General features: G+C 44.8%; 2 pseudogenes; both read right to left on the minus strand.

Annotated features, from left to right (window-relative positions):
• Window positions 1-6,412: 6,412 nt before the first annotated feature.
• On the minus strand, window positions 6,413-6,987 carry LOC103258376 (annotated as a pseudogene).
• A 4,464-nt stretch (window positions 6,988-11,451) lies between these two features.
• Window positions 11,452-18,503, minus strand: part of LOC103258386 — an 8,666-nt pseudogene continuing 1,614 nt past the window's right edge.

An 18,503-nucleotide genomic window follows, 5' to 3' on the forward strand; every position in this document is an offset into this window, starting at 1 on the left:
TCCCGCCGCAGCGCGCGGTCTGCGCTGGCTCCCCGCACCCGAGCGCAGGGCCGCTCGGCCGCGCGGCCGGCGAGGGGGAGCCCCGGGGAGGGAGCGCGCGGGGCACTCTGGGCCCCCGCCAACCTCCCGCCGGCCGGTCCTCGGCAGCCTCGCCGACCCAGGGTCTGGGCGGCGCCGGGAACCTACGAAGGAGAGGTGGGAAAGGCGGTGTGGCGCCGACCCGCGGGGGTGCCCTTCGCGGGATTTATCGGGCGCCTTGAACTAACGTGTCCAACAGCCACAGCAGTTTAATCCAAACCTGGGAATAAAACGTGGGGGTTTGGAGTTTCTTTACGCATTTTTTTCTGCTGCGCACCAGCGTTTTCCCAGGGGAGAGAAATGGGGGAGGGTGACAGCACCAAGTGGCCCTGCAGAAGGCTCCTGCGACTTTACAGTTGACAGTGTGACCGAACCGAACCACAGCTCCAGAGGCTTGGGCCTTGGCGAGGACCCCAAGGGTGTCTAAGAAAAGCCTCCCCTCCACCTCCTCTTTGTGGCCTCAGACACTTCCCCCGGGGAGGAAAGTAGAGGAGGATCTGGGGAGAGGCGCCCGGTGGGGCGGGGCGGGGACTCCCGCTCGGCCCTCCCTCTGCACCTGCGGCGCGGCACTTTCGCGTTTCTTTTTTCGAGGTTCTGGGTAAGCTCCCACCGCCTGCTCCGAGAGGTCCTGATACATTGTCTCGTGCTTGCCGGGAGGGGGACCTTATCAATGATTCACGTTTCCTTCATTTTAAGGATGAGGAAACTGATACTCTAAGAGGCTAAGTGACTTGGCAGCTGGAAATTCTTCCTCCCCATAGTGCCCTTAGGGGGCTTGAGCTGAGCTCGCAACCTTCTCTGCAGCCCCGGCCACTCGCCCCTCACCCGAACCGTCGGCACAGGCCATCCTGCTCTCGCTTTTCCGTCCCCCTCAAGTCATCCCTCGAGGCTACACTTCCCAGCCACAAGTGAGAGAGTGCCATGCTTTTGCTCAAAAGTGGCTCCCTATCCCCTACAGGGTGGAGTCCATACTCCTTGGCAAAACACAGGCGCTCCTTCTACATCTGTCTCTGCCCACCTCTCTGCTTTCCTCCTATAACTCAGCCTTACCAGCACAGCGCCATCCCCAAACACTCACACTCCGTTGCTGCTGGGTGCCTTCTCTCCCTCAGAACGCCTTTTCCCTCTACACATGCAAAACTCACTGCCGCCTGGGAATCTCACCTCTGACCTGCCTTTTGGGCCCCTCTCCCTTGTTTGCATCAGCACTGGATCTTGCACATGCCTTTATCTTTGTTTGCCCCTGTTCCGTGTTATTATAGCTATTAGTGACATCTTTTGTTTCCCCTGCTCTAAGAACCCCTTAAGGGCAGGGCTTGTGTCTTTCTCATTTTTGTATTCCTGCTCCTTCTTGTAGAGTGTGATATAGAGATGACTGACAATTGCTGAAGGAAAGAAGTGAATGAAGGAAGGAAGGAACCAACGGACAGATGAATGAACGCCCCATTTTGCCTTCTCCTGGCCCTCTCCTGTTGTGAATCACTCTCCACTGGGGCAGATGTGCTTCCCACATCTCAAATACAGAATTTCCTTTCTTGCCAAAGTCTGTGTTTACTCATTTTACTAATATCCTGCTTCCTTCTTTCTTTTCTTTCTGTCTTTCTGTTTTTTTTTTTAATTTGGCGTGCTAATAGCACGAATCAGCCCAGTGTTTGTCTTCATGCCAGCCTGCTATAGGGGAATGGATATGTTTTACAATACACTTATTTAATATTTCCCAGTTTGAGTAATTTCTCAAGACTTCACCCAGTTCTTCCACCTGCTTTCTCTCCCACCTTAGCTTTATAACCCAGATGCCATCACAATCTCCCTTGTCCCCTGAGAAGCTCCCAGTGCCTATAATCAGCATCAAGGGTATTCCATCAAAGGGAGTCCACAAGCATCTTGGCCTCTGTTAAGATTTCAAATGAGAGAGAAAATGAAGCCCAGCAGTAATGAATGGGCCCAGTCAACAGTATATTGATTGGAAGCTCTTTCAACATGTATATTTAAATGCACAAAGAAAAAGAAAAACTATGAGTTACTAGAAGCATCCATTTCTAAATAAGCAAGTTCCCTGGGAGGATAGTTTCAACTCTGTCCTTTAATTAAAGCCATAGTATGATTCTTTTTTGGCCCAAGGAGGTTGTTAACCATGCCACTAATTTTTTCCACAAAGACCAATATAGCTGGAAATGCCAACATATGTCTTGTGTAAACAGATCCCAGGAGCAGCCTTCATGGTCTCCAGCCGGTGAATAGTTCAGTTTTATAGTTGGCTTTGGGTCATCATGGGGACAGGGGAAGGGTGGTTGACATTTATTGAGTCTACATTTCTAGTTGTCCTAACATCTTTGATCTCCTCTAATTCTTCACAACAACTCTTTAGAGAAGGTATTATTGTTGTCATTTGAGAGAGAGAAATGGAAGGTCAAAGGTTAAATGTCACACAACTAGTCTGCTAGATTCTAAAACCCGGCAGCTTTGCAAGAGCTTGATCCAGGTACATCTGTCACTGGCATTCATTCAGTAAATATTTGTTGAGCACCTACTAGGTGCCAGGTCCTGGAAAGTTACATTTAAACTATGTAGCCTGGCATATCAGACCCCTCGCAGCAGATGCTCTGACCCCAGCCTACTTTTATAACCCCATTTCCTGACTTTCTTTTGCTTTCTACATCCATCAGCCCCTAATCTGAGTGACCCTCTAGAGCAGATGGCTTTGTGCCCCATGCCACCTTCCCTTGGCCTACCTCAAATTTCTGCAGTAGATGGATTCCATGGGCTGCTGAGGTCTCACCTCAAACACCCGCCCACCCACTACACTCCACTTGTCTGTCTTAGGGCTTTTTTCAAAGTCACAAAACTCTCAAGAGCAGCGTAGATACAAGCTTCCTTAGGGGAAGTCAGCATCCCAGGGGCATCCCGTGGCCAGTGGCTTAGGCTTCTAGAAGTGGAAGAACTTTCTGAGACATACTTTACATGGTTGCCCGGTGGACTCCAACAGGAGCGAGACCCATTTGCTCACAACAGTACCCAATGGGTAACAAGCTCTCTATAGGTTTTCCCTTGGTGTCTGCCTCTTTCTCTCTCTCTCTCTCCTTCTCCCTCTCCCTCTCTCTTATTCCTGGCATAACCATCCAAACAAAATACTTGCACCAGGTCTTTATCTCAGTTTCTGCTTTCCCCTTCTCACCACGACGACCTCCAATCCCCCCTTTCCCTTCTGATACACCAGATGAGACGCTTCACCATTTCTCCAGTTGTTCCTTGGACTCTCGTGCCTTCCTTCCCAGACTGCTTCCTCTTCTACATAGTGAGACCCTAATTTTACCTGTCAAAGACCAGCTCATCTGTGACTTTCTTTCTCAAACCTTCCCTTCTCCAGGTACAGTTAGGCATGACCGTCTACAGAGGCACTTATCTTGCTTCCAGTTCTGGTCATGGTACACTCTAATTAACTTCATGGCTCTTCAAGTCCACAATTCCTTGTTCACTCAAGTCCTCAAGCTTCATGTCCAGGGCTCCTCAAGACTCCTGGCCATTTGGCACTTAGTCTTCAAACTGCCCCAGCACCTAGCAAAGTGCAAAACAGAGCGCATGTCTAGTCCATGTCTGCTGATGGAATGAATCAATGATGAATGAGTGAAAGAATAATTACTACCAATTAAGGTTCTTTTGGACTTTAAAGGGCAGAGTGGGAAGACACTTGTAGGTCATGCTGTCAGAAACTCTACCTTTAAAAGAATTCCTGTGAGCTGGGCTCGGTGGCTCAGCCTGTAATCCCGCGCCTTTGGGAGGCTGAGGTGAGTGGATTGCCTGAACCCACGGGTTCGAGACCTGCCTGGGCAGCGAGACCTCATCTCTACAATAAATCAAAAAATCAGCCGGGTGTAGTAGTGCATGCCTGTAATTCCGGCTGCTTGGAAGGCTGATGCGGAAGGATCGCTGGAGCCCAGCAGGTGGAGGCTGCAGTGGCCGGGAGCGGCCACTGCACTCCAGTCTGGGTGACAGAGTGAGACTCCAACTCAAAAAAAATTAAAATTAAAATTAAAAAAAAAAGAATTCCTGTGGATTAACAAGCAGCCTCTATAGAAATATACAATTGGGCTATCAGTCATTCACACTTCAGTGTAAACTGCCTTTTGCCTCCCTTTCTTCATGCTTATCTGAGGTTAGTAGGAAAGGGCTAGGAGCTTAGATGAAAGCAGTGTATAGCCAGGAGGAAAGTCCCTGGGGAAAGTTGGGTTGAGGTGTGGCCTCCATCTCTGAGTGCTGAAGGTGCAAACACAGAAAGAAGTCCCCTCTTTCTGAATACTTTGTCCACCAGGTTTGTGTTCTCTAATGCAAGAATTTTCCTGCCTACAAATTAGAATAACCTGGGAGAGCTACTAAGACTATGCAGTATTGGGCTTCCTTTGACATCAATACATTCAGCATCTCTGGAAAGGGGCCCCACATCAGTATTTTATTAATTTGTTTCTAGCTTTATTGAGATATAATACAATAAAATTCACTTGTAAAGTGTACAGTTTGATGAATTTTGGTAGTTGCCAATAGTCATATAATCTCCACAATAATCAAGATGTAGAATAGTTTTATCGTGGTAAAAAGTTCCCTCCTGGCCGGGCTCAGTGACTCAGCCTATAATCCCAGTACTTTGGGAGGCCTAGGAGAGTGGGCAACTTGGCAAGACCTCGTCTCTACAATAAATAAAAAAATTAGCCAGGCGTGGTAGCGCACGCCTGTAGTTCTGGCTACTTGGAAGACTGAGGCAGAAGGATCACTGAAGTCCAGCAGGTCAATGCTGGGATGGCCGTGAGCATGCCACTGCAGTCTAGCCTGGGCGACGGAGTGAGACTTTGACTTAAAAAAAAAAAAAAAAAAAAAATTCCTCCTGACCTCTTGAAGTCAGTATCTTACCCCAGGCAACCACAGTTTTCTAGAATTTCTGTCACTATAGTTTTGCCTTTTTTATAATTTAATATGAATGAATGTAGTCTTCGGTGTTTCACTGGTTGTTGAAACTTAGCATAATGTTTTTGAGTGTGATACACGTTGCTATGTGTATTTCTATTTCTTTCCTTCCCTCCTTCCCCCTCCAGGGTCAAAAATAGGCATTTTAATGTACTTTATCACATTCAACCCTCATTGTAATGCTGTGACAGAAGTATTACTATCATCTTGCAGGTAAATAAATTGTGGCTTGATGAGATTAACAGAGGCATTAAAGTTTACACAATTCATTTCTTTTTATTGCTAGGGAATATTCCATCACATGAATATACCCCTATTTGCTTATCTGTTATCTATTTGATGGACATTTGGGTTGTATTTGTATAGACATATGTTTTCATTTATCTAACAAAAAAATAGAAATGGGATTGCTGGACCATACAGCAACTGTATATTTGTCTAAGATACTGCCATACAATGTTTTCCAAAGTGGCTATACTATTTTCCACTACTATTAGCAATGTATGAGAGTCCCATTACTCTACATCCTTGTCAACACTTAGTGTTATCAGTCTTTACTTTTTTTTCCTTTTTTTCTTTTTGAGTTTAAATCTCACTCCAGTGCCCAGGCTGGAGTGCAGTGGCATGCTCATGGCCACCCCAGCATCAACCTGTTGGGTTCAGGCTATCCTTCCATCTCAGCCTTCCAAGTAGCCAGAATTACAGCCACCTGCTACCACATACAGCTAATTTTTAAATTTATTGTAGAGATGAGGTCTCGCCAAGTTACCCAGGCTGTTCTCGAATCTGTGGGCTCAGGCAATCTGCTCACCTCAGCCTCCAAAGTGCTGGGATTACAGGCCTGAGCCACTGCGCCCAGCCCAGTCTTTTCATTTTAGCCATTTCAGTGGGTGTGTAATGCTGTCTTTTTTTTTAAGTTGGAGTCTCACTCTTGCCACCCAGGCTGGAGTGCAGTGACATGCTCACGGCAACCTCAGCCTTGACCTGCAGGGCTCAGATGATCCTTTCACTTCAGCCTTTCAGATAGTTGGAATTACAGGTGTGTACCACCATGCCCAGCTAATTTTTTGATTTATTGTAGAGATGAAGTCTCACCATGTTGCCCAGGCTGGTCTCAAACCCCTGGGCTCAGACCGTCCTCTCACCTCTGGGCTCTGGCAATCCTCTTGTCTCCACCTCCCAAAGTGCTGGGATTACAGTTGTGAGCCACAACGTCTTTTTATGTACTTATTGACCATCTGCCTTTCTTATTTTATAAAGTTTCTGTTTAAACCTTTTGTCCATTTTTATTGAATTTGTATTTATTTATTTATTTATTTATTTATTTATTTTTACCAGCCCAGAGAAGTAAGACTCTTTTATTTTCACTGTCCAAACATCAGTCAATATACTGAGAGAGCCAGCGGAAACCCTCGCCGTAGCCTTGCCTCTTGAGTACACTGCACATGAATACTTCCATGGGGTGGGCATTCAGCTCCTTCAGGGTCACATTCCCCTTTCCTGTGGTCTATCCATAAAGCCCAAATATCTCACGAAGTTTTTCTTACTGATTGCATCTGTCCTGTCAATTTTGTTACCCAAGATAAGGACTGGCACATTGGATATTGTTTCTTCAGTCATTAAAGCATTAAGCTCAACTTTGGATTCCATGAGGCAAGAATGATCTGCACAGTCCACCAGAAAGACAATCCCATTAATTGCTGGGAGATAATATTTCCAAACCCAACGTGCTTGTTCGTGCCCACCAAGATCAAAAGTTATTAAAGTCATCCCAGCAATCGTCAGCTCTTCTGATGTCGGATGTAGTGTAGGAACATGCTGGCCCAATCTGTCATCTTTGAGCATGTGAAGAAGAGTAGTTTTGCCTGCGTTATCCAAACCCAAGAATACAAGTTTTCCAGATTTCCTGTAGAGTCCTAGAAACTGGAGCACACTGTTGAAGCCATTGTGGATCCACTCAAGATGAAAGACATTATTAGCCAGGCTTGGTGGCTCAGCCTGTAATCCCGCGCCTTTGGGAGGCTGAGGTGAATGGATTGCCTGAGCCCGCGGGTTCGAGACCCGCCTGGGCAGCGAGACTTCCTCTCTACAATAAATCAAAAAATCAGCCGGGCGTGGTAGCGCGTGCCTGTAATTTTGGCTACTTGGAAGGCTGAGGCGGAAGGATTGCCTGAGCCCAGCAGGTCAAGGCTGCGGTGGCCGGGAGCGACCACTGCACTCCAGTCAAGGCAACAGAGTGAGACTCCTACTCAAAAAAAAAAAAAAAAAGAAAGACATTATTAATGCTTACTGCGGCCTGAGGGGCTCCTCCAGCAGCGGCTGGCAGCTTCTGAATTTTTAAATAATTGAGTTGTAATAACTTTTTAATACTATTTATTCGTGCCCTTTGTCAGATATATATTTTGCAGATAATTTTTAGTTTGTAGCTTACCTTTTCATTTTTTTATCTGTGACTTTTGCATAGTGAACATTTCCTATTTTGGCAAAACACCTTTTGTTAATTTTTTAATAGTTTTAACTTTTTGTACCCTGTTTAAGAAATCTTTGCTTCATCCAATATCACAAAGATTTTCTCCTATGTTTTCTTCTAGACGTTTAATAGTTTTAGTTCTTATGTTTGGGTCTGTAATCTACTTTTAGTTAATATGGGAGTATGGTGTAGAGTAAAGATAGAGGGTTTCCCCCCATGTGGATATTCAGTTGTTTCAGCACCATTCAGTAAAAATGCTACCTTTCCCTCACCAAATTACTTTGGTCACTTTGTCAAAAGTCAATTGACCTTACGAAGGTGGATCTATTCCTGGACACTGTTCTGTTCCATCGCTGTATATATCTGTCCTCATAGCAACACCACACTGTCAAGTTTTATAGTAGCTCTTGGTAGTGTATGTCCTTCAACTGTCCTACCTGTTAAAATGGTTTTGACTACTTCTAGTTTTATATTTTATTATATTCACAAGGTTGAACAACCTTCACTATTACTTAATTCCAGAATATTGTCATCACTCCCAAAAGAAACCCTGTGCTCATTAGCAGTCAATTCCCATTCTCCCCTTATTCTAGTCCTTGGCAAACACTGATCTGTTTTCTGTGTCTATGGATTTGCCTATTCTGGACATTTCATATGAAGTGAATCACATATGTGGTCTTTTGTGTCTGGCTTCTTTTACTTAGCAGAACATTTCTGAGGTTCATCCATGTTGTATTATGTGTTAATACTTCCTTTTTATGTCTGAATAATGTTACATTGTCTGGATACCCACATTTTGTTCACCTATGCATCAGTTGACGGATATTTGGGTTTTTCGCCTTTTTGGCACTTACAAATAATGCTATTATAAACATTCACATACAATTTTTTGAGTGAACATATGTTTTCAATTCTATTTACACCTAGGAGTGGAATTGCTGGGTTATGCGGTAACTCTACGTTTAACTGACTGAGGAACTGGTCAACAGTTTTCCAGAGTGGCTTTATCCCTTTATATCACCCCCCCGCCCCCAGCAATGTACGAGGGTTCCAATTTCTCACCAACACTTATTGTTTTCTTTTTTATTTTTGTGTGTGTGTTTTTTTTTAGTTGGAGTCTCACTCCATCGCCCAGACTGGAATGCAGTGGCACACTCACGGCCACCCCAGCATTGACCTGCTAAGCTCCGGCGATCCTTCTGCCTCCCCTTCCAAGTAGCTGGAACTACAGGCGTGCTACCATGCCCAGCTAATTTTTGATTTATTGTAGAGACGAGGTCTTGCCAAGTTGCCTCAGTCTCAGGCAATACATTTGCCTCAGCCTTCTAAAGTGCTGGGATTACAGTTTGAGCCACCCACTGAGCCCGGCCTGTTTTCTATTTTTTGTATCATAGCCGTCCTAGTGGGTATGAAGTGGTATCTCTTTGTGGTTTTGATTTATTCACATTTCCCTAATGGCTAATGAGGTTGAACATTTTTTCATATATATTGTGGCTGTTTGTATATCTTCTTTAGAAAACTGTCCACTCAAATCCTTTGCCCAATTTTTTTTTTTTTTTTTGAGTTGGAGTCTCACTCTGTCGCTCAGACTGGAGTGCAGTGGCCACTCCCGGCCACCACAGCCTCGACCTGCTGGGCTCCGGCGATCCTTCCGCCTCAGCCTTCCAAGTAGCTGGAATTACAGGCATGCGCTACCACGCCCGGTTGATTTTTTTATTTATTGTAGAGATGAGGTCTCGCTGCCCAGGTGGGTCTAGAACCCGTGGGCTCAGGCAATCCACTCACCTCAGCCTCCCAAAGGTATGGGATTACAGGCTGAGCCACTGAGCCCGGCTTGCCCAATCTTAAGTTGCATTATTTGCCTTTTTGTTGTTGAGTTATGAGTTTGTTTGATCGTTTGTTTTTGAGTCAGAGTCTCACTGTCACCCACACTGGAGTGCAGTGGCATAGTTATGGCTACTGCAGCCTTGACCTGCTGGGCTCAGGCAATCCTTCTGCCTCAACCTTCCAAGTAACTAGAACTACAGATGTGGTTTATTGTAGAGATGAGGTCACACCAAGCTGCCCAGGCTAGTCTTGAACTCCTGAGCTCAGAGCATTATGCTCTCACCTCCACCTCCCAAAGTGCTGGAATTACAAGCATGAGCCTGACCAAGTTGTGAGAATTTTTATATATTCTAGGTATTAGACTCTTTTCAATTGTATGATTCTAGGTGTTAGACCCTTTTCAATTGCTTTTTTTTTTTTTTTTTGAGTTGGGATCTCACTCTGTTGCCCAGGATGGATTGCAGTGGCACACTCACAGCCACACTAGCATCGACCTGCTGGGCTCCAGTGAACTTTTTGCCTCAGCCTTCCAAGTAGCCGGAACTACAGGTGTGCCCTACCACCCCTGGCTATTTTTTTTTTTTTTATTGTAGAGACAAGGTCTCCCCAAGTTGCCTGTGCTGGTCTCAAACCCATGGGCTCAGGCAATCCACTTGCCTCGGCCCCCCAAAGTTCTGGGGTTACAAGCTGAGCCACTGAGCATGGCCGATTTGCAAATATTTTCTCCCATTCTATATGTTGTTTCTTTTTTTTGAGATAGAGTCTATCTCTGTCACTCAGACTGAAGTATAGTGGTGCAATCATAGCTCAATGAAACCTCGAACTCTTGACCTCAAGAGGTCCACCTGCCTCAGCCTCCCAAACTACAGGGATAACAGGGCATAAGTTACTGTACATGGCCTCACTTTCTTGATAGTGTTGTTATATAGAAGATTTAGGCAGGACTCGGTGGCTCAGCCTGTAATCCTAGCACTTTGGGAGCTTGTGGGTTCAGGATCAGCCCAGGCAACCTGGGGAGACCTCATCTCCACAATAAAAAAAAATAATAATTAGCCGGGTGTGGTAGCACACATCTGTACTTCTGGTTACTTGGAAGGCTGAGGTGGAAGGATTGCTGGAGCCCAGCAGGTTGACACTGGAGTGGCCATTAGCATGCCACTGCACTCCAGTCTGGGCAATGGAGTGAGACTCCAACTCAAACAAAAAAGATTTAAATTTTGATAGAGAACAATATATTTATTTTTCCTTTGGTTGTTTGCGCTTTTTGTGTCATATTTAAGAAACTATTGCCCAATCCAAGGTCATGAAGAATTACCCCTGTTTTCTTCTAAGAGATTTTCAGTTTTAGCTCTTACATTTAAGACTTTGATCCACCTGAGTTAATTTTTTTTTTGAGTTGGAGCCTCACTCCGTCGCCCAGGCTGGAGTGCAGTGGCACGCTCATGGCCAACCTAGCGTCAACCTGCTAGGCTCTAGTAATCCTTCCGCCTCAATCTTCCAAGTAGCTGGAACTCAGGCACGTGCTACCACACCCGGCTAAAATTTTTATTTATTGTAGAGACGAGGTATCACCAAGTTACCCAGGCTGGTCTCAAACCCATGGGCTCAGGCAATCCACTCGCCTCGGCATCCCATAGTGCTCGGATTACAGGCTGAGCCACTGAGCCTGGCCAATTTTTTTTTTAAAGAGAGAAATATTGGCTGGGCAAGGGGGCACATGCCCATAATCCCAGCGCTTTGGGAGGCCAAGGCAAGAGGATTGCCTGAGCCCAGTTGTTTGAGACCAGCCTGGGCAATGTGATGAGATCGTGTCTCTACATCAACATCAAGAAAAATTAGCCAGGTGTGGTGGTGCACGCCTGTAGTTCCAGTTACTTGGAGGGCTGAGGGGGAAGGATTGCATAAGTTCAACAGGTTGAGATTGCAGTGACTGTGAACATACCACTGCATTCTAGCCTAGGCGACAGAGTGAGACTCTGACCCAAATAAATAAATAAATAAATAAATAAATAAATAAATAAATAAATATTGTGTCTAATGGTAAAACTTAGCATACTCCAGAACCAGGAATGGTGTGGAGTCACAGCAGCAGGGACGAGCAGACGATCCTCCATGGAGCCTTACATGGTGAAGAGGATGAGGAAGGTGACCACCAAACAGAAAAACACCAAGGCCTCAGACAAGACAAAGCCCAGAATGGCAAAGGAGAAGAGCTGCTGCTTGAGAGATGGATTCCTGGCATAGCAACAATCAAGCTGCCAAACCCCGTTCCAATGCCAGCCCCTGGACCAGCCACACCAACCGTGGCTGCTCCCACACCAATAAACATGACTGCCGTGTCCATGTCCCGGGAGACAACTCTGGTCTGGAACTCCTATCTGGCCACTTGGAATAGGGAGTTGCTGTAGGATGGACGTTCAGATGAATTCTCTGGTCTATACAGGAAGGAGGCAGACGCAGGCCTGATGAGACCCCTGGTACAACAGCAGGTCAGAGCTGGAGAAATGAGTAGTGCCCCGTGGTCTGCGTTTTTTCAGTCTCCACAACTTTAGCCCTTGTTCTCAGCTCCCCCACTCCCACATTGAGTTAATTTTTATATAGAATTTTGAAATTTGAATTTTAGGATCCACTTGTCAATATCTGCCCCCCTCAAAAAAAGGAAATGAGATTTTGATAGGGAATGCATTGAATCTATAGATCAATTTGGGGAGTATTGTCATTTTACCATTATCAGGTCTCCTTTAATCTAGAGTAGTCCTCCTACCTTTATTTTTATTTTTGTGTATTTATTTCTATCCTTCACAGCTTTGCTTTTTTTTTTTGAGTTGGAGTCTCACTCTGTCACCCAGACTGGAGTGCAGTGGCCACTCCCAGCCACTGCAGCCTCGACCTGCTGGGCTCCGGCGATCCTTCCGCCTCAGCCTTACAAGTAGCTGGAACTACAGGCACATGCTACCACACCCGGGTAATTTTTGATTTATCGTAGAGATGAGGTCTCGCCAAGTTGCCCAGGCGGGTCTCGAACCCACGGGCTCAGGTAATCCACTCACCTCGGCCTCCTGAAGCACTGGAATTACAGGCTGAGCCACCGAGCCCGGCCTGCATTGATGTTTTTGAAGACTCCAGGCCAGTTGTCATATAGAATGTCCTGCACAGTCTGGATTAGTCTGATGTTTCCCGTGGGTAGTTTCGGGGTGAACACTTCTGGCAGGTGCTGGTGTGTGCTTCCTGTTACATCACACCAGGAGGCACATGATGACATCTTCTCATTACTGCAGAATGGTGTCAGTTTCCTCATCATGCTACCAGGTTCTGCTGATTTCATGCCTTTCTAGAAACAAGCAAGGAAAAGTTTCAAGTACATCTTCTGTTTTTTGCATTTCCTAAATTACAAAACAAGAAGAGCTTGTGAAAAAAATTTGGAAGATCCAGAAGCATGTACAATTAAGAAAGAACATCTCTCTGTGGGTAACTATGTTCAGTTTCATGGTTTTCTATCTGGTGTTTTTTTTGTTTTTTTTCTTAAGTAGGGTCTCACTCTGTTGCCCAGGCTGGAGTGCAGTAGCATGATTACGGCTCACCACAGCCTTGACCTCCTAAACTCAGGCAATCCTTCCACCTCAGCCCCCCAAGTAGCTGGGACTACAGGTGCGTCATCATGCCTGGCTAATTTTTTTGGTGTGTTGTAGTGACAAGTTCTCAAAATATTGCCCAGGTTGGCCTTGAGCTCCTGGGCTCAAGTGATCCTTCCGCCTCATCCTCCCAAAGTGCTGGGATTACAGATGTGAGCCACCATACTTGGCCCATCTGGTGCTTTTAAAATATGCCCATCCCATCACCTTGGCATACAATAGGTGCACAATAAATGCTTGTGATGAAAAATAAACTAAATATCGTTTTTGTTTTGTTTTACAATAATATAGTTGTGTGATGTCCAATGAACTGGAACTTGCTTTTTCCTTTTTTTAAATTTGTAGTTTCAAAGATAGGTCTTGGGGATTTTCTATCACAATTTATGTGAGGTTTTTTTCGAGACATCAGCCAATTCTCTAGTTCTTCAATGCCAACTGAATGTCCAACAATACAATTCTTTTTTTTTTTAGATTGGAAATTATAATTTATTTAGGAAGTAGACTAGAAAGAGAGAGAGAAAGAGGGAGGAGATTCACCTCCGCAAGACAGGGGAGAGTGCCAAAGCTTAGGGAACAAAAGCATGGCCCCGCCATAGCTCAAAAAGCCACATGACCAGACCAGAGCTTAGCAAAAGTAATGGCCCCAACTCACTTCAATTCTGATATTAACTTCCCAGAGTTTGCTTAGACCCCACAGGTTAAGGGCTCAGTCCAACATGGGTGCCCACATTTTAGGCACCAGCTGCAAATGATGTGCCCAGGATACCCACAGTTCTGTCCAGCGGACTACTAATTTGGGGTTTCCACAGCATCTCTCTCAGATTTGATAATTTTCTAGAACCACTCACAGAACTCAGGAAAACACTTACTAATGCAGTTTATTGCAAAGGATACAAATGAACAGTCAGATGAAGAGGTAACCAGAGTGAGGTCCTCAATGGCCCTGAACGCAGCAGCTTCGGTCCCCATGGAGTGGTATGCCATCCTCATGGCATGTTAATGTATTGACCAACCCCTAAGCTCTCTGAACCTCTTCGTTTAGGGGTTTGCATGGTGGTTTCCATTATGTAGGCATGTTTGATTAAATCATTGAATTCAATCTCCAGCCCCTGCCCCTCTCTGGAAATTGGGGACTGGAGGGGCAGGGGGGATGGTGGGCAGGGGCTCTTTAATCACCTAGTTGGTTTTTCTGACCACCTGTTCAGTCCCCATCTTGAAGCTAACTAGGCCCACTCTATCCCAAGGAGTCATCTCATTAACATACAATAGACAGTCAAGTCCAGAGATTTAGGAGGGAACCAGGAACAAAGACCAAATATTTACTTTTCTTTTTAAAAATGATTTACCACTATACTAATGAGGACCAAGTATTTATTTTTTTTTATTATAGCACAGGTGTGAATCTTCCTTGTTCTCTTTAATAGCTCATGGCTTTTTGTTGTATAGATGTACCATGGTTTATTTAAAATATCCCCTATGGACGGGCTTGGTGGCTCAGCCTGTAATCCCGCACATTGGGAGGCTGAGGTGAGTGGACTGCCTGAGCCTGCGGGTTCGAGACCCACCTGGGCAACTTGGCGAGACCTCATCTCTACAATAAATCAAAAAAATCAGCCGGGCGTGGTAGCACGCACCTGTAGTTCCAGCTACTTGGAAGGCTGAGGCGGAAGGATCCCCGGAGCCCAGCAGGTCGAGGCTGCGGTGGCCGGGAGCGGCCACTGCACTCCAGTCTGAGCGACAGAGTGAGACTCCAACTCAAATAAATAAATAAATAAAATAAAATATCCCCTATGGATAGTGTAGGTGTTTGCCTATTCTTGCTATTATGAATAATGATTTATTTAAATAACCTGTGTGAGCCATTTGCCTTGCTAAGCTATAGTATGGCCATGTGCTCTTTGAGCTATGGCCAGGTCGTGTTTCCTTAAGCTTTGGCCTCCTCTCCTACCTTGGGGAGGTAAATCTCCTCTTTCTCTTGCTCTCTCAGATTTACTTTCTAAATAAACTATATTTTCTAATCTATAAATACATACATACATACATACGTTAAATAAATAAATAAATAAATAACCTCTGTGAATGGACACTGGAGTTGCTTGCAGTTTCCCTGCCATCATTAACAGTGTTGTTATATACCTAACCCTGAATTGTACCCCTCATCTTTATACTAAAAAAAAAGAGAGAAAAAAAAGTGTTGCAAGGACCATCCTTGCTGTGTATTGTAGGCTGGCTATGATATGGCTGGAGTTGCAAGAGTGAAAGTATTCCCTAAGACAGTTATGAATTAAGAAAGATAGATTAGGCAGGGCGTGGTACCTCACGCCTATAATCCCCACACTTTGGGAGGCTGAGGCGAGAGGATTACCTGAGCTCACGGGTTGGAGACTAGCCTAGGCAATTTGGTGAGACCTCCTCTCTACAATAAATCAAAAAATTATCCAAGCGTGGTGTTGCATGCCTGTAGTTCCAGCTACTTGGAAGTCTGAGGCAGAAGGATCACTTGAGCCCAGCAGGTTGAGGCTGCGGTGGCCATGAGCATGCCACTGCACTCCAACCTGGGTGACAGAGTAACTAAAAAAAAAAAAAAAAAAAAAAGCTGGGCTCGGTGGCTCAGCCTGTAATCCCGTGCCTTTGGGAGGCTGAGGTGAGTGGATTATCTGAGCTTGCGGGTTCGAGACCCGCCTGGGAAGCGAGACCTCATCTTTATAATAAATCAAAAAATCAGCCGGGCTTGGTAGCGCATGCCTGTAATTCCAGCTACTTGGAAGGCTGAGGTGGAAGGATCACCGGAGCCCAGCAGGTCGAGGCTGCGGTGGCCGGGAGCGGCCACTGCACTCCAGTCTGGGTGACAGAGTGAGACTCCAACTCAAAAAAAAAAAAAGATTTATTAAAGGGAAGATATGTTATGAAGGGCACAACAGACCAAACAGCAGAGAGAATGTTTGCTGTCTGCAAAGAGGCAGGAGCTAGAGGGATGTTTTTATAAGAAGGGTCCAGTGTGGACCAGGAGGAATTAATCTTAGGGGATGGTCTATGAAAGGAAATTTCCAGAGATTTGTGAAGCAGCTGATTGATGGTGGTATCTTATTTCTTTAAGATAAGGTTAGTTAACAGTAACAGTTAACTAACAACAAATAATTAATTGCTTTTAGTTTACTGCAAATGTTTTCTAGCAGGCGAAAAAGCTTTTACAGTTTTTACAGCTTTTTGCTGTCATCAGTAAGTTTCTTTGCAACATTTAAAAAATCTCACACTGAGACTTCCTTCCTCAATTTACGTAATATCGGGCCTCATACTTCTTTACAATCCTCGTGAGAATTTCTTCAGGTTGCATTCCCAAAAGTGGAATTCCTGGGACAAAGTATATGTACCTTGACATTTGGATAGATACTGCTAAATTGTCCCTCACAAACTGTATCCATTTGTACTCCATCAACCGTGTATGAGAGAGACCATTTATCCAGATCTTTGACAAAACTGGATGTTTTCAACTTTAAAAAATTGTTGGGAGCAGGGTGCAGTGGCTCACACCTGTAATCCCAGCACTTTGGGAGGCTTAGGTGGGAGGATTGCTTGAGCCCAGGAAGTCGAGATCAGTCTTGGCAACATAACAAGACTTCATCTCTATACAAAGTAAAAAAATTAACCCAGCGTGGTGGTGTGTGCCTGTCGTCTCAGCTATTTGGGAGGCTGAGGCAGAAGGTTGAGGCTGCCATGATTGTGCCACTGCACTCCAGCCTGGGTGACAGAACGGTACCCCTACTAAAAAAAAATTTTTTGTTGTTGCAGAAAATTTCATATACAAAAGTAAAAGGAAGATTATAAAGTGGCCCCATGTATCCATCACCCAGCTTGAACTCATGGCTGAGCTTGTTGCATCTTCCCTGTCATCCTCTTCCCCACCTCCACTGAGTGTTCTGAAGCAAATCTTAGACATCAAATATTTCATCTGTAAATATTTCAGCGTGTATTTCTAATAAAGGAATAAAAAAAAACACAACCCCATGATGATACCTCAATAAATTAACAACAGTTTCTTAATTTTTTTCTTTTTCTTTTTTTTTATTTATTTATTGTAGAGACGAAGTCTCAAGTTGCCCACACTGGTCTCAAACCTGTGGGCTCAGGCAATCCTCTCACCTCAGTCTCCCAAAGTGCTAGGATTACAGACTTGAGCCACCACGACTGGCCAATTTTGTTCTATTTTTATTTTTAGAAGACAGGATTTCATTCTGTCATCAGGCTGGAGTGCAGTGGCACAATCATAACTCACTGTAATCTCGGCCTCCTGGGCTCAAATGATCCTCTCACCTCAGCCTCCCCAAAGTACTGGGATTGCAAGGAGTGAGTCACCATGCCTGGCCAACAATAGTTCCTTAGTATCATCAAATATCAATCTTCACCTTTCTCAATTGTCTCATAACTTATTAGTAGTTTGTTTAAATTAGGATTCAAAAAATTCCATAGATCACAGTTAACAAGTCCCTTAAATCTTTTTAAAAATTAATAGCTTCTCCTTCCATTCTGTGTCTCAATTTATTTGCTGAACAAATTCAATTATTCACCCTGTAGAGTTTTCCACAGTCAGCATTTTGCTGATTGTAACCCCGTGGTATCACTTAACATGTTCCTCCTGTGAACTGGTAGCTAGGTCTAGAGTTGTGATCAGATTTAATTTGGGGATAGGGTGAGACTACATAGGTGGAATTGTGTTCTTCCCTCAGAAAGCACATCACGGCTAGCCATGTGTCTTCTTGTGATATTAGCAGCCATTGATGATCAGTGCAAGATGGTGTTACTCCATCATTCCATCTTCATTTAATACCTGGAAAATGTCTATAGATAGAAACAGCTGGGCACAATGGCTCACAGCTGTAATCCCAGCACTTTGGGAGGCCAAGTCAGGCAGATCACTTTGAGCTCAGGAGTTGGAGACCAGTCAGAGCAACAAAGAGAGACCCTGTCTTTATTTAATAATAATAATAACAACAATAATAATAATAATAAAGAAGCCAGGCACAGTGGCTCACACCTGTAATCCCAGCAGCACTTTGGGAATTGAAGGCAAGAGGATTGCTTAAACCCAGGTAATCCTGGGCAACATGGCAAGACCTCATCTTTACAATAAATCAAAAAATTAGCAAGGTGTGGTGGTGCACACCTGTGGTTCCAGCTACTTGGAAGGCTGAGGTGGAAGAATTGCCTGAACCCAGCAGGTTGAGGGTGCAGTGGCTGTGAGCGTACCACTGCACTCCAGCCCAGGCAACTGAGTGAAACTCCAACTCTAAATAAATAAATAAATATAATAATAGAGAAACACGCCCTCATCAACTATTTGGTTACCCAAAGGTGCAGTTCATATAGGAAACATATGGCAAATGCTTGATTTCTTACCTTTATTTCCAGTTTTTAAAAATAATGAGCTGGAGCTGGGTGTGATGGCTCACACCTGTAATCCCAGCACTTTGAGAGGCAGAGGCGAGAGGATTGCCTGAGCCCAGGGGTTTAAGACCAGCCTGGGCAACTTGGCAAGACCTCAT

The sequence above is a fragment of the Carlito syrichta genome, unplaced genomic scaffold (genome assembly GCF_000164805.1).
Source record: "Carlito syrichta isolate Samal-C Ts95f unplaced genomic scaffold, Tarsius_syrichta-2.0.1 Scaffold302085, whole genome shotgun sequence".
NCBI lineage: Eukaryota > Metazoa > Chordata > Mammalia > Primates > Tarsiidae > Carlito > Carlito syrichta.